At 46.4% G+C, this 14,934-nt stretch overlaps 1 non-coding gene across 1 annotated transcript; it reads right to left on the bottom strand.

The window, feature by feature from the left end:
* Nucleotides 1–14,489: 14,489 nt before the first annotated feature.
* Nucleotides 14,490–14,560, bottom strand: TRNAG-UCC (transfer RNA glycine (anticodon UCC)). Its single transcript has one exon. It is a non-coding gene; the product is annotated as a tRNA-Gly (tRNA).
* Nucleotides 14,561–14,934: the final 374 nt, after the last annotated feature.

The raw sequence follows: 14,934 nt of genomic DNA, 5'->3' as shown, positions 1-14,934 counted from the left end.
AGGCCCTGCTCTACACACTGGGATACATCAGTGAACAAAACCAGAAAGCCCTGCCCTTGTGGAGCTCATAGCGAGTGGAGGAAGAAGCATTAAAAAAAAGCTCTGAAGGATAGTTGGGATTTGAGCAGACAGAAGAGTGAGAGGTTGTTCTAGGTCAAGAACAGCCCTTAGTAGATTGAAAAATGTCCAAGTCTCTGCCCACGGATGTAAGAACAGAAGCGAAGGCTGGTCTTGGCGAGCAGCTCTCAGCCCAGCAATGGCTTCAGATCAGGCCCTGATAGCAGTGGCAGAACTAAAGGTGGCTCCATCAGTGATCAAACAGTTGGCAGGATAGTCGACCATGTTTCCTGCTTATATGAAGCACCATGCAAACACACTAGTCCTCTAGCTCCACCCTTCTGCAGACACCTGCCCCTGAGCCCCTCCCTCCTGTGTAGAAACTCCAGAGCCTACAGGTGGGGAACCATTGCCCCAAAGCTTGGCCACCGAATGAGAAGCCTGGACTAGATTCCAAGGTCTGTAATCTTAACCTTGGCTCATGGAGTCTCATGAAGATCTAACAAAAGTGAGGCCTTTCCCCAGGGCCAGGACTCTTCTGCTGAGGATTTTAGGGCTTTAAGGAGCCATAGAGTCCAGCTCAAGGCCTGCCTCATCCAGGAAGCCCTCCAAGACCTTTCGCTCTACATTCCTCTAAGTTCCTACTGGACTTTCTTTCAGCAGGTAAACTCACTTCCTTTCAACTGCACCACTGATGTATTTGTTTTCTATGAAAAGTGTGTTGTATCTTCCCAGCTCCCCACCTACACCAGTCACTGTCTCAGACTCTAGTATTTCACCTAGACCTAAGAGAATAACGTACCTGGGACATCCCAGTCAATTGGCCTATTACTGTTTTTCGGTACTCCTGTTCTACCTCCTAGTTCATTGCGTAGTGTCTGGGGTCTTAAAAGCTTGAAAGTGGCCGTCCAAGCTACAACAGTTGGTCTCCATTCACCTGGAATAGCAAAGAAAGAAGGAGAGTCAGGAATTGGAGGAGGAAACAGAATGTGTGTCTGCCTTGTGAACAACTGCCTCCTATGTCATGAGACCAGAACTGAATGGTACCCACTGGCAATTATTGAATGTTGATCAAAGATTCTATGGAAGAATTCTTATCAAAAGGGATAAAAATGTAGAACAGAATTTCAAATTGTCAATGGAATCCAGGCTTCCTGGAACCAGTGAGGCTGGTCGAACCCCTGAAACTATTGCCCTGAGATAATCTTTAAACCACAAACCAAAACTATCTCCTGAATATTTTAAAGAATTATCTACGTGGGATCGAAATGACAACTCGAAAGGTTAGATGAGAAGCTTAAGGGGCACTAAGTTTATGTTAATGGTCGTAGAAAGATTTGGAAAAGGGTAGCAAAAATAGTGGTGCAAATTGAAGAAGGTAATCAATTTCACTGAATCAGGCATGTTGAAATTGCAGAAATGGTATATCTTTTGTTGTATACATTTTCACCAAAAACATTTTTTTAAATAATAATAATGTAACAACAGAAATCCCCCCCTCCAAAGAGCCCCCACATAAGGGCAGAACCAGGTACTTCTTCAGTCCTCATCTCCTTTTGCTCTGAGGGCATGGCAGCCACCAAGATCTGTGTTGTATTCTTTTTCTTTTTAACACAAAAGGAAGCCTTCCTTCTATGCTACAAATAGAGTCTGCTCACCTCTAAGAGGCAGGGGTCCCAGGACTCATAAACCACAGGGCAATGTTAACCAATGTGTTGCTTTCCTTGGGGCTGTAATCTTTGAAATAAGCCATAGCAAGGCTGCAGTTTTCTCAGAGATAAATGCACATGCCAATGTCTAGTGTATTCACTGACTGTCCTGCCTCAGAAGGACACACACGCACTTACCCTGCCATGCCATGGGCCATACCACCTCGGCCTGGCTCTCCCCTTCCCTCAAAATCTGAAAACTGACTCTAAGTCAACAGATGCCCCTCATGTACTGAGATTGTCACTCTCCTATTTTAAACCCTGGCTTGACGTTCTTGGCTTTTAGAGACCACAGAGTCCCCGAGTAACTGACCTGTACCCCTCTGGTCCCTCTCCAGGCTCAGCCCCATGGTCACTGTTTTCTCCCTAAAGTACCAAGGTCTTTCCTTCCCCAGGGCTTTCCTATGCTCTACCTCCATCTTGCACGATACTGTACCACACCTGACCAACCCTCCACCAGACCAACTCACTTCTCAGGGCCTGTTTAAACACTGCTTCCTCTGGAAAGCTTCCCCTACCTCCCTTCTAAACCAAACTTACTTTTTCTTTTTTTAAGAGACAATAAAGCATAGTGGTTAACAGCAGAGGACTTGGAATCAAACTTCCTGGTTTGATTCTTACTAGCTTTGTGATCATGGGCAAGTTATTTAACCTCTCTGTGCCTTCATTTCCTTATCTGTAAAATGGAGTTAATTCAGATAAAAGGGCATAATCCATTTAAAGCATTTTGAACTGTGTAAGCACATAATAAATAATTAGTATCAGCTGTTATTATTATTATTCCCATCCTTTACAATATCTCATCACTTTCTTTACCTTCATAGCCCTTAGCATAATTTGTAATTGCAACCTACTTGGTGGTATTTGTTGGATGCTGAGATATCAGCTCCAGGAGTGAGAGTAAACCCAAGGGCTGGCATGATGCCTAACGTACACAGACACTCAATAATTGATACTTGTTAATTATAAAAAGTAATAATTACTAGCTATTTATGCCTTCAGGTGGGTAGGGGTTGCAGAGGTGGTCAGGATAGGTGTGGAGTAACTAGCTGAGGCCCCCTCCAGGGACACAGGTGGAAAGGCAGCCTGGAAGCACACCTGTGGCCAGCTAGTGAAGAGCCGCTGTTGAAGTCAATCTGCCCAGGCTCAACACCCAAGCTCTGCCCAGTTCTGCCTCTAACCCACTGGGGCCTTGGTTGTTGTTGTTAGCTGTCATCGAATCTGACCTCAACTCACGGTGACCCTGTGTGCAATAGGACAAATTGCTGCCTGGAGCTGCACTATCCCCATGGTCAAGATGGGACCTCATGTGATCCACAGGGTTTTCACTGGCTGATGTTTGGAAGAGATTGTCAGACCTTTCTTCCTAGTCCATCTTAGTCTAGATGCTTCACTGAAACCTGTCCAGCATCATAGCAACATGCTAGCCTCCATTGACAGACTGGTGGTGGCTGCACTTGAGGTGTACTGGCTGGGAATTGAACCCACGTCTCCCACATGGAAGGCAAGAATTCTACCACTGAATCACCTTGGACAGGCTTCTTAAACCTTCTGAGCCTCTGTTTCTTCATCCATAAAGCTCAAGTGGGAACCCTTCAGAAACTAGTTAAGGCAACATGCCCAACTGAAACAGTAAAGAAAAGCCCTGGCTCCTCTTTTCTGCTTGTTGGTGGTGTAGTTCTGACTATGCCCAGCATCTGCAATGCCATCTGTACAGCATGTAAATCCACACAATTAATATTCTCTGTAATCTTAGTGCAAAAATTTTTCTTCTCAGATGTGTTCAGTTTCAGGAAACACTGCGTGTTGTGGAGGCACATTTACATTTCATTATCTCTAAAAGCTTAACTACCGTGACTAATGCTAGATTAATAAGTAGCCCCAGCATACAACTACTTTAAACGGCACCACTCATACAGTCTCGCTTGTGGTAGAAGAGGGTGCTTTTAAACAGCGGCTGTGGATGAGAAGGGGTCAGCTGAGTTAAGCAGGTCTAATTTCTGTATCTCCCAAGAGAGACTTTATATTGTTCTGTCTGAGCAATTAAGTCTCAACTAAAGCTATCAATTACACAGGCCCCAGTAAACCCAGGGCTGAAAAGGAGTCCAGGTCAAGTCCATGTGGGCTGCCTAGGATTCTCCCAGTCCCCACACCCAGTGGAGCCCTGACTGGCCTGAGCTTCGAGCAGGACACCTAACTATGAATGAGGCCATGCGTGCTAAGTCACAGGACCAGGTAATACTCGTTTGTGGCTGGAAGCCTGAAGTATAGCCTTAAAGAAAAAGAAAACAAGCAGCCAGGTTTAGAAACATCAAAGCCAGACTCTGGTTGGAGGCTCTGTGGGCACCCCCCCTCCTCCCCCGCCAAATGACAGCACAAGAGGCATGCCAATGAGGACCTTAGCAGCTCCTGGAGCCCCTGGAAGCATATGCTCCGTCAATCTCGGGCAGTACTGTTTGGGGAGGTGGTTGTTATCACTGAATTTTTGCAACACACATGAGAGGTGCAATGTCACAGTGAACTAAAGGTGCAGGTGAAAAGTGAGTGTCCAGAAGTCGCCCCCTCTAAACTTTCATTCTACCTGGTGTCCCGGCACTCTCCCCACTCCAATGACATTTTCTCACGCAACCGATTTAGGTTTGGCAGCTGCACTGTCTGGTCCATGGGAGACCTTCCTCTCACCAGGGGCTGCTCTGCTGTGAGAACTTGGTCACAGAGAGATACACATTCCTGTACTCAAGAGGCTAGGTGGCTCTACCCCTTGCCTCTGCCCACTCTATAGGGTGCCTGTGAGAGACTCCTCATTCACCAACTATGGTGTTCCAGGCCATAGCCTTCAGCGAGGCAGACCCAGGCCCAGCTTTTGAGGAGTGGGCCAGCCCTCGGCTTCAGCCCTGGGAGCCACTGGAAGCCCTGTCCAAAGAGGGACCATTCTCTGCTCCCTCTCCAAGAAAGGGGTCCGGGGCTCCCAAAGCTCTGGCCCTCCAGCTGTTGCCTACCTCTGACTATGTAGATGCCCAGAAGCTATGCACCAACTGTTCACCAACTCTCTTCCCTGGGTGGTCTGGGTCTCCTGCACTCTCTCATCTCCCTGGCAAGTGGGGGGAATCCAGGGAGACCAGAATATCCGTGGGATCTTATCCAAGCTTATGGGGTAGCAACTACAGTACATCAGAAATTGTCCTGTGTCCCCTGTGTTTAACTTGGAAATCAAATCCCCTGGGAGGCTGAGAAACCTGATCATTAATATCTTCCTTCCCCAAGTCCCACAAAAAGACTCCATTTCCCAGGAAGAGGTTAAGAGTCCTGGTAATTTCACGGGGAGCCAGAATTCCCCATGGTGCCAGGTGACTAACCAGCAAAGGTCACATGGACAGACAGCTCTGGGGAGCCAGGGAAGGTGTCACCCCCTCCTCCTTCACACACAGTAACCCTAGAATAGCTCACGAGGGCAGGAGCCAGCCCCACGGGCTAGATCACCCCTCTGGCTCCTCAGCCAGAAAACAGAGAGGTTAATAAAACACAGGACGAGGGTCTCCCAAGGGACAGCTCTTGGCCACCTCTGAAGTTTACAAAAGCAGCGCTTTTGATATCTCAAAGGCTGCCTGCCATGGTTCCCTGTGAATTATTACACTGCAGGTTTCCAGGACATTCTGTCTGCAATGCCTTGGGAATTAGAGTAATTGTATTTTATCTGTTTGCCAAGAGTTTTCAGTAAACTCCTTTAATATACTTTAAAACTCAAAGCCCCAAATAACACTGCATGCCTTCTAGCTTATGTACCAGTCACTGAATAAACACAGGGTGACAGATGGGGCTGGAGAGGACGCTATTCAGATATTTACACCCTTTACCAAAACACACATTCATCTTAATGACACGACTTGGCACTATCCCAAATAAGGAGCCCATGAAGGTCACAGCCACAGGCGTTCCTCCAAGATGGCCACCTCGGCTTGCAGAAGGCCCACCCCCATGATAGTCCCTGCCTCAAGGGCTCCTCACACAGGAAGTGAGACCTCCCCACCTTTTCCCTAAAAGTCAGAAACCTGGGACAGAAAGACCTTCAGGTCTCTCCACCTCGACCCCAGCAACAACACCCAGGCAGCTCGTGAACACCAAACCTACCACCATCACCCCCCGCCATTAGACTCCAGCAACAAGCTACTCCCAAATTGGCTTCAACTCCTCCTTCAACCAGGAGGAGGTGGAGAAGAAATAGGAGGAGGAAAAAGAGGAAACAGAAGAGGCAGAGGAAGGAGGAAGGGCAAGGGTAGGGTAGAGTTGATGGAGGAGGTGGGAGAATGGAAGAAGGTGGGCCCAGTCTAATCACAAAAAAAAAAAGAAATCACAGGAGTCCTTAAAATCACAGAACCTTTCCCGGCTGCGGTCACAGAGAACAGTGTTGACCAAAGAAGGTCAGGTTGACGGCAGCTTGAGAAGGACTCAATGCTGGTTCTGAGACGTAGGGCCATGCACAAGGGTCAGAGAAAGGCCTCTGGGAGCTAAGAGTGTCCCAGCTGACAACACAAGGAAACGGGCACTTCAGTCCTACAACCACACGGAATAGAATTCTGCCATTACCTGACTGAGCAAGGAAACCAATCGATCATACCCAAGAACACACAGGAAAGAGTGTGCAGCCCTACCAACACCTTGGCTGTAGCCCAGTGACACTGTGTCCGACTTCTGACCCCCAGGAGGCTAAGATAATAAATTTGTGTTGTCTTAAGCCACTCAGTGTGTGGTAATTTGTTACAGCAGCAATAAAAAACTAATCCAATTCCATATCCAGCAGCCTGGTAAAAGGTAAGTCAGATCACGTCACTGCCCTTCTCAAAACCCTCTAGTGGCCTTTAACCTTACCCAGGGTGAAAACCAAAGTCCTTACGAAGGCCCACCAGCACCCACATGACATGGGTCTGCTCCCCTTTACCTCTCCCCCTCCTTCCTCCTCACTCACCCAGCCCTAGCCCCACTGGCCTCCTGGAGCAGTGCCTCGCATGCAGTCAGCATATTTGTTGAAGAATTAATGACCTTGATCCCTACCTCGCCGAGAAATGGTATTGTGGGGGGAGGTGGGAGGGGGTGGGGGAAATTCCGTGTCATCACTATGGGGGTGCGGGGGGTGCAAACCACACCAAGTAACACTGTCAGAGGGGGTGACACCAAAATGGCTGTCTATAAAAATATCCCCGGTTAGTTATAACAACAAAAATATTTTTTGTAAGCTCAGCTTACATGTATCAATATACCTACAAGGCTAAAACTCCACGTTAATTTACTTTTTGAACTTTTTAATGCACTCCAGTCAGAGCTGTCATTATTACCCAATTACAATGACACTTCAAATCATGTGGTTTCATCTGTATGTGCTACAAACGCACACTGTTGTTTTTATCCCTGCCGGTGTTTTTATAGTTCCTGATTTTGTCAAATTTTCTGGTGTTGTAGCTACAATATTGTGGTAATTAGTATTTGCGAACCTGTATTGATAACTTTTTTGAGAACGAAGTAGTAATTAAAGAAAAAGGAATGATATACGGGAATTATGATTTAAGACTAACATTAGTACAAAAAACATTACTAAGGATTTATATGGTCTAGTACTGGAGGAGGGTTATGATGGGTGGGCATGACACCAACCCTAGTGATACCACTACGTGACACTGGGCGACACCAACCCTAGTGACACCACTGGGGAAGCTGTCTATCCATGGGCCCCATACCCCGAGTAAGTTTGCCACTAAACTCTTTTTAGCCTGTGCAGTGAACCATTGGCTGCCCCAGGACCTGGTCCTTGTTGTGACCACCATGAGCAGTAGCCATCTGGAGAGGGAACAGCATGTCCAAAGGCCTGGGGACTGACCCTATCACTGCTTGCTCTTCTGGATTCCCTGGAAAAAGGCACCAGTGAATGGTGTGTTATCTGCCTGTCCAGGAACTATTCCCCTCCTCCCACTGGCCCTCCTACTTTCTCATCTAGAACAGGCTCTAAACCTATACTGTCCAATATGGTAGCCACTAGACACATGTGCTACTGAGCACTTGAAATTGCGGATAGTCTGAATTGAGATGTTGTGTAAGTTTAAAATACACTCCAGATTTCAAAGACTTTATACAAAAAAAAAAAAAGTAAACTATCTTGTTAATCATTTTATGTATTGATTACATGTTGAAATAATTGTATTTTGGATTCACTGGCTTAAATAAAATGAATTATTAAAATTTATGTCCTACAACTCAACAACAGAAAGACAACCCAATTTAAAAATGGGCAAAGGACTTGAATAGATATTTCACCAAAGAAGATATACAAATTGCCAATAAACACATGAAAAGATACTTAATGTCATTACAAAAATACAAGTCAAAACCACAATGAGATACCACTTTACCCCCAGTAGAATGGTTCTTATCAGAAAAAGTGGGAAATATCAAGTGTCGAAGACATGGAGAAATTGGAGCTCTCGTCCATTGCTGGTGGGAATGTCAAATAGTGCAGCCGCAGTGGAAAACAGTTTGATGGTTCCTCAAAAAGTTAAATATAGTTACCATATGATCCAGCAATTCCACTACTAGATATATACCAAAAAAAATTGAAGACAGGAACTCAAATAAGTACATGTACACACATATTCATAGAAGCACAATTCACAATAGCCAAAAGCTGGAAACAATCTAAATGCCCATCCACAGAGGAATGTATAAACAAAATACAGCACACACAATGGAATATTACTCAGTCATAAAGAGAAATGAAGTTCTGATACATACTACAACATGGAGTAACCTTGAAAACATTAAGCTGAGTGAAGTAAGTCAAGCACAAAAGGACAAACATCACGAGACCCCATTTAGATGAAATATTTGGAATAAGCAAATGCCTAGAAACTAACATTTATTCATGGTTACCAGGGGGAAGTGGGAAGGGGAGATGGGGGTATTGCTTAAGGGGTATTGAGTTTCTGTTAAGAATGATGAAAAATTTGGAAATGGATAGTGGTGATTGTTTCACAGCATGGTGAACATAATTACTGTCACTGAACTGTATGCTAAAAATGATTGAAATGGCAAACGTTTTCTTATATATATTTTACCACGATAAAATTTTTTTTTAGTTAATGTTAAATCCGCTGTGATTGAGTTGATTCCAACTCATGGCGACTCTAACTGCTCCATAGGGTTTCCAAGGCCTGTAAATCTTTAAGGAAACAGACTGCCATGTTTTTCTCCTTCGGAGCAGCTGGTGGGTTTTTGGTTAGCGGCTGAGTGCTTTAACCACTGTGCAACCAGGGTTCCTAAAATTAATGTTACTTTTTTTTTTCAATGTGACTACTAGAAAATTTAAAATTACATTTGTGGCTTGCATTATATTTGTATAGGACAGTGCTGATCTAAAGGGAAAAGTCATCTGGGGGGCAATTCTGAAAAGTACAGAGTTGTGCAATAAGAAATTTGACTGCCTTTGGCCCCAGTTCCTGGGAGATAGCCTCTAAACCCTTGGAATATCCTGAGTGACAGGAGTGTCCTTGCTATTCATGGTGGGCCCATTGGACCACACGTGATAGGTCATGCTAACAAGGTGACTCTAGGTGGGCCCCTAAATAGTATGTGCTAATGAGATGACTCAGGCTGGGAAAGACCACTCTAGAAAGACCAACCATGTGATTAGAGGGTTGGCTGGGCCTTTCAGTGGGACCTCTCGGGAGGAGAGGGGGCTGGAGATTGAGTTCGACCATGTGGACAATGATTTAGTCAATCGTACCTATGTAATGGAACCCCATAAAACCTCTGGATGCTGAAGCTTGGGTGAGCTCCCCTGGTTGGCAATATTCTGCATATTGTCACACATCAGTGTGCCAGGAGGGTAACACATCCTGACTCTCTGGGGACAGGAAACAGAAGCTTCATGACTGGGACCCTCCCAGACTTCACCCTATGTGTCCCTCCCTTTGGTTGGTTCTGATTTTTATCCTTTTGCTATAACAAAACTGTAATCATAAGTATAGTGCTTTCCTGAGTTCTGTGAATCATTCTAGTGAATTATCAACCTGACAAGGTAGTAGGACTCCCTGAATTTGTAGTCAGCTGGTCAGAAGTGAGAATGGCCTAGGTACCCCCAAACTTGCAGCTGGTGCCTGAAGTGAGGGCAGTTGTGTGAAAGGGCTGTGCCCTTAACCTAGGAAGGTTGGTCCAGGTCCAGAAGGCTGGTGTCAGAAGTCATTGCTTTCCTCTGCAGTTCCCAAGCTCTCTCCCCAGGGTGCTTGCTTCATCCAGTACATCAGAGCAATGAAGAAGCCAGGTCCTGCTCCGAAGCCAGAAAGCACTTGCATCAGTGGGCGCTGATGGAGCTCAGGTCCCCTGCAGCCTGGGCCTCTGACACTGATCGGAGGGGCCAGCCATGCCTGTTCCATCGGAGGGTCCCTTTACCAGGCATAGCCTGCATGCCCAGAGGGCCCCAAACATTACCATTCCCTTGGATGGGCCTCATGGGAAATGCTCTCCTTCAAATGTGCCCATGCTGGGAGAAGTGAATGACGTGGGCGACCTACCTCTGCAGACTAGACTCTGTCCAAGGTGGAATACAGATTTGGAACCTAATGTGGACAGCCCTCAGGGTACTGTTGGCTGTGGTCCCCAGTACTAGGGGGTAGGGTCTCAGCCCTGGACACAAGGGTGTGGGTGTTTGAGGGTGTGACCTGAGATATAGCAGTTTGTCTGTAAAAATAAGATGAACGCCACAGTTCTGGCACTAATGACTCTCAGATCCTACCACACTTAAAAATATCCTCCAAGGACAGCTGTTGTCACTGCATTTTTAGCACGTTCTGACTATTTCCAAGGCTGCAAACATTCCAGAGCCCTGCTGGGGTGGAGACTGCAGATGTGTGAGTCTGGGTGGAGCAGTGGCAGAGGTGGGACCGGTCCCCTCTTATGCTGGCAGGCTCAGGTTGTGCGTTTCAGCTGCTGCTGAGGAGGGCCAGGTAGCAAGGTTGGGTGCCTGGCTCATGAACTTCTTGAGTGACCTTCCCTGGGAACCAACCTGACCGCACAGACAAGGAGGTTCAGGGAGTTTGGGACTGCACATGCCCAGCTATCAGTATCCCACATATCCACCTCACCCCATCCCTCACATTCACACGTAGGTTAGGGATCTCTTAGGGACACACTGAGGTAGACACGCAGCAGATCTGAGAGTTCCAAATCTCCAGGTTTCCCAGTAAGATAGACGATTTGATGAAGAGAGCCCAAAACCAAGGTCCATGTTGATTTTTTTTTCTTTTTTTTTTTTGGTGTTAGGGAGACTCAGAAATGTTAAATAGGAATAATGAAGATTTACAAATGAATGTGGTCCTCCCAGGATTAGTCACAGGCACCCCTTTTCATCACTTCTGAGGTTTCAAAATTTTCAGAGTGTTCCCAAGGTTTCAGCATCCCAGGCAGCTTTTCTCCAAGTGTGAACTGTCTGAGACAATATTTAACTTTCATTCTAGTTTCTGTACACTCCTGGCCCTGGTCAGCATCAAACAATTTAGCAGGGGGAAACTTATGCAGGGTTTTTCCAGCTACAAAAAATAGAAATGCAGACCCTGGGATGTATCCCAAAGCCAGTCTTAGGTGTCTGGGGGCAAGAATGGGTGTCAGTCCCTGTTGTGGCTAAGCTTTAGAGAGAACCCTTGACAGGGGTGTGGATAACTGACGCCGGACTACCATGGCCCAGTGGGCTGAGCTAGGGGAGGTCACAGAAGGGCTGTGGAATCCGCGCACCTGCCCTGCCCTCTGGGACTGAGGGTGCAGTAGGATGCTGAGAGGGGAGTTGAGCCCTCCATCTAGCCTTTGGGGTACCTCTGATCTCTGTGGATGGCTGTGTCTGGGATTCAAGTACAGCTGGAATATGGGAGGTTTGCAGGCCAGCCATCCCCCACCTCTGGCCTACAGGCCTTAAGCAAGAGCCTTGGACTCACCAGGCTCTTGATCTCAAGAGCTGGCCCAACATGGTGGATATCCTCTTTTTTCTGAGTGGGTCTAACTAGGATGGAGAAGGGACTCAGAGAACATAGGGTCCAGAAAAGATCCCAGGCCTGGCCTCCCCTCCAGCCCCTGATTATGTGCTGGAGGGAAGTGGAATGAAGTACTTAAAACACAGACTCTGCAGTCAAAGACACCCAAGTTCAAACCCCAGTTCTGCCATTTTCTGGCTTTGAGATCTTGGGCTGGTGACTTGACCTGAAGAATGGGAATAATAATAAAACCTGGCTTATAAGGTGGCTGTAAGTCTTCAGTGAGATGGTGAGTAGACAGCTCTTAGCTTTTTCAGTGGACACTGTTGGAGACAAACCCAGGACTGGGGCAGAGATGTTGGCTGTGCTTGCTGTGTGCTGCCTCTGAAGGTAGATGGAGTGGGGACACATGCCCTGGAGCGAGTCGCATTCTCATACAATGGAAGCTGCTGCTTCACCCATGTTTTCTGATACCATGGGGTCCACTCAGCCACTGCTCCCTATACAGCATATACAAGCATGGTACCAACCCACCCCCCATCCTACCCCAACTCCCAACCCTCTGCAATGAGCTGCCAGGGGAGGTTCCTAAGCCTGGGCAATGGTAACTGTCCCAAGTCCTTGAGCCTCAGAATCACATCACAGAGCCACCAGGGTTTATAATTTATTTCTGAGCCTGTTCATCCCTTCCCCATGCTGCTTGGTTTATGGGGTTTTAGGGCCACCCCTCATGACCAATGATGATTAGGATAAAGTTGGCTACGTTAGAAATTCCAGTCCAGAGACAGTCAGGGGAGGGCTTAGGCCCGTGGCTTCTATTAATAGAGCATATTTCAGCAAAGGCCTCTTAAATTCTGAAGGTTCCAGGGTGGAAGCCATAGGGGTGATGGATGCACTCACTCTAGGGCTGGATGGGAGCTGAAAATCAAAGTGAGAAGGCTCCTGGCAGTAGCAGGGCAGGGCAGCAGACTGGATGCTGAGTGGTCTCAGGCTTGGCTGTCCCATCTGGGTGCAGAGTTTGTTGCCCAGTGAGGACAGTACCAATGCCCACCCAGAGGGCCAATGGATCAGGCTGCCAGCTTGGCAGCTTGAGCAGGTATCTTTGCCACACTGTACCTGCCAACTGAATGGGATGGTCTCCAAGGCTGTGGGATCTGTAGCCCTCTCTCACAGGTCAGAGGCACATATGTTAGAGTTATGTCAGGGGCATGGGAGGCATCAGGTGATGGCCCACCACCTTCAAAGACAGAAAGTGGGTACACTGCTCTAGGGAGGAGCCCAATTTTTCCCAGCAATCACTGGGGAGTTCCCTGTTATGATGAGAATGGAGGGTTTGGGGACTTGGCTCACTCAGAGGAGTTTGAGAACAAAGAACATTACTTGCTGCTTTCAGGCTCCCTGGGGGCAAAGACAGTGGATTAGAAGGGAAGGGATTTGGGGTTGGAGAATGCTAGGAAAGGAATATGGCAATTGCCCATGGCACTAATCCCTCTACCATCCAGATTCCTTCTGGCCGGTGGAACAGGCCATCTTCTGCCTCTGGTGGCAAGAAAACAGCACTTCTCTCAATATTTTGTATCAATAATCTTTAACACCCTAACCACAACACTGAAGTACTTCCCTTGCCTTTTCTTGCCTCTTTTCCTTTCTTCTTCACTTGTGGTCTTTCTCGTCTTACTTTTCTCCTCTGCCTCACTCTTCCTTTACTGAGACAGAGTATGCCATCTCTGTGCATTTCTAACATGAAACTCAGCTGAGCCGACCTCCCTGCTGAAAGAAGGAATTTCACTGGGCTGTGAGGGCAGAGCCAGAAGCCATGTTCCTCCCAGTGTCCCCAGTGCTAATCATTCAGCCTGCACGTACACTTGAGTAACAAATAATACGTGAAAAAAAATCTATGAATGAATCCTAAAACAAAATAAAAAACCTATGTTGTCTATAGAAACTCTAACAAATCAAAACACATAAATAGTAAAAGATAAAATTTCCCCCTAAGATGTGTCGTCTATGGGGGAAAAAAAAACAAAACATGAGTTACATTATAACAGATAAAGCATATTTGGTAGCAAAGAGTAGAGCGAGGCACACAACGTTATAAGAGAAGGGTAAAACATAAATCAAAATATGAAGTAACGACGGCCCAACACAACCAAATGTGTGCCTTAAACACCATGGCCACAAAATAGATGCAAGAAAACTAAAAAATAAAAACTTGTTGCCGTTGAGTCTACTTCAACTCATGGCGACCCCATGTGTTACAGAGTAGAACTGCTCCATACAGTTTTCTTGGCTGCAATCTTTACTAAAGCAGATCTCCAGGCCTTTCTTCCACAGTGCTACTGGGTGGGTTCAAACCGCCAGCCTTTATGTTAGTAGTCAAGTGCAAACCATTTGCACAACTGAAGAAAGATGGACAGAAATGCCCCTAACTGTACATTGAACTCTCAGAATGACAGAGCAAGTAGACCAAACTACTATAGAAAACATTGTGGTTGTTTCATGAGTGCCCCATGCACCATGGAACGAAACGCTGCCCATGACTAGTTGCAGATTGGACTGTTAGGATCCAAGTGTTTTCACCAGCTGATTTTCAGAAGTGAATCACCAGGTTTTTATTCCTAGTCCATCTTAGTCTGGAAGCCCTGCTGAGACCTGTTCAGCATCATAGCAACACACAAGCCTCCACCGACAGACAGGCAGGTGGTGGCTGCACATGGCATGCACGGGCCGGGAATTGAACCTGGGTCTCTCGCATGGAAGGCGAGAATTCTACCACTGAACCACCGATGCCCTTCTGAGAAATTGTAGACCTGAGAAATGTGATAAATGTAGTCCAACAGCTGACACATGGAGGTAACCCAATGACAAATCTTGGACTTCTCCCAGATAGCCACGTACTTATTTATATAAATGAGATTGATACTCCCTCCCAAATCTCACGAATCTCTTTTGTATTATTTGTTGCAGCTCATGTTTCATTTCTGATTGTGTTTATATTTTTGTCCTTTATTTGATCAGTTGGGCTAATGGCTTTGTGGATTTTTTCCAAAGGCCTAATTATCAGTTTTGGCCATCAATACTCATTTTTCCTGCCTTGTTTATTCAGCTGTATTATTGCTTGCTTTCCTAATTTTCTTGGCCTCTTAACTTATTACATCTCTGAG

The sequence above is a fragment of the Elephas maximus genome, chromosome 2 (genome assembly GCF_024166365.1).
Source record: "Elephas maximus indicus isolate mEleMax1 chromosome 2, mEleMax1 primary haplotype, whole genome shotgun sequence".
Classification (NCBI taxonomy): domain Eukaryota; kingdom Metazoa; phylum Chordata; class Mammalia; order Proboscidea; family Elephantidae; genus Elephas; species Elephas maximus.
Note: the sequence above shows the minus strand (reverse complement) of the source record. Positions and strands in the feature narration are given on the sequence as shown.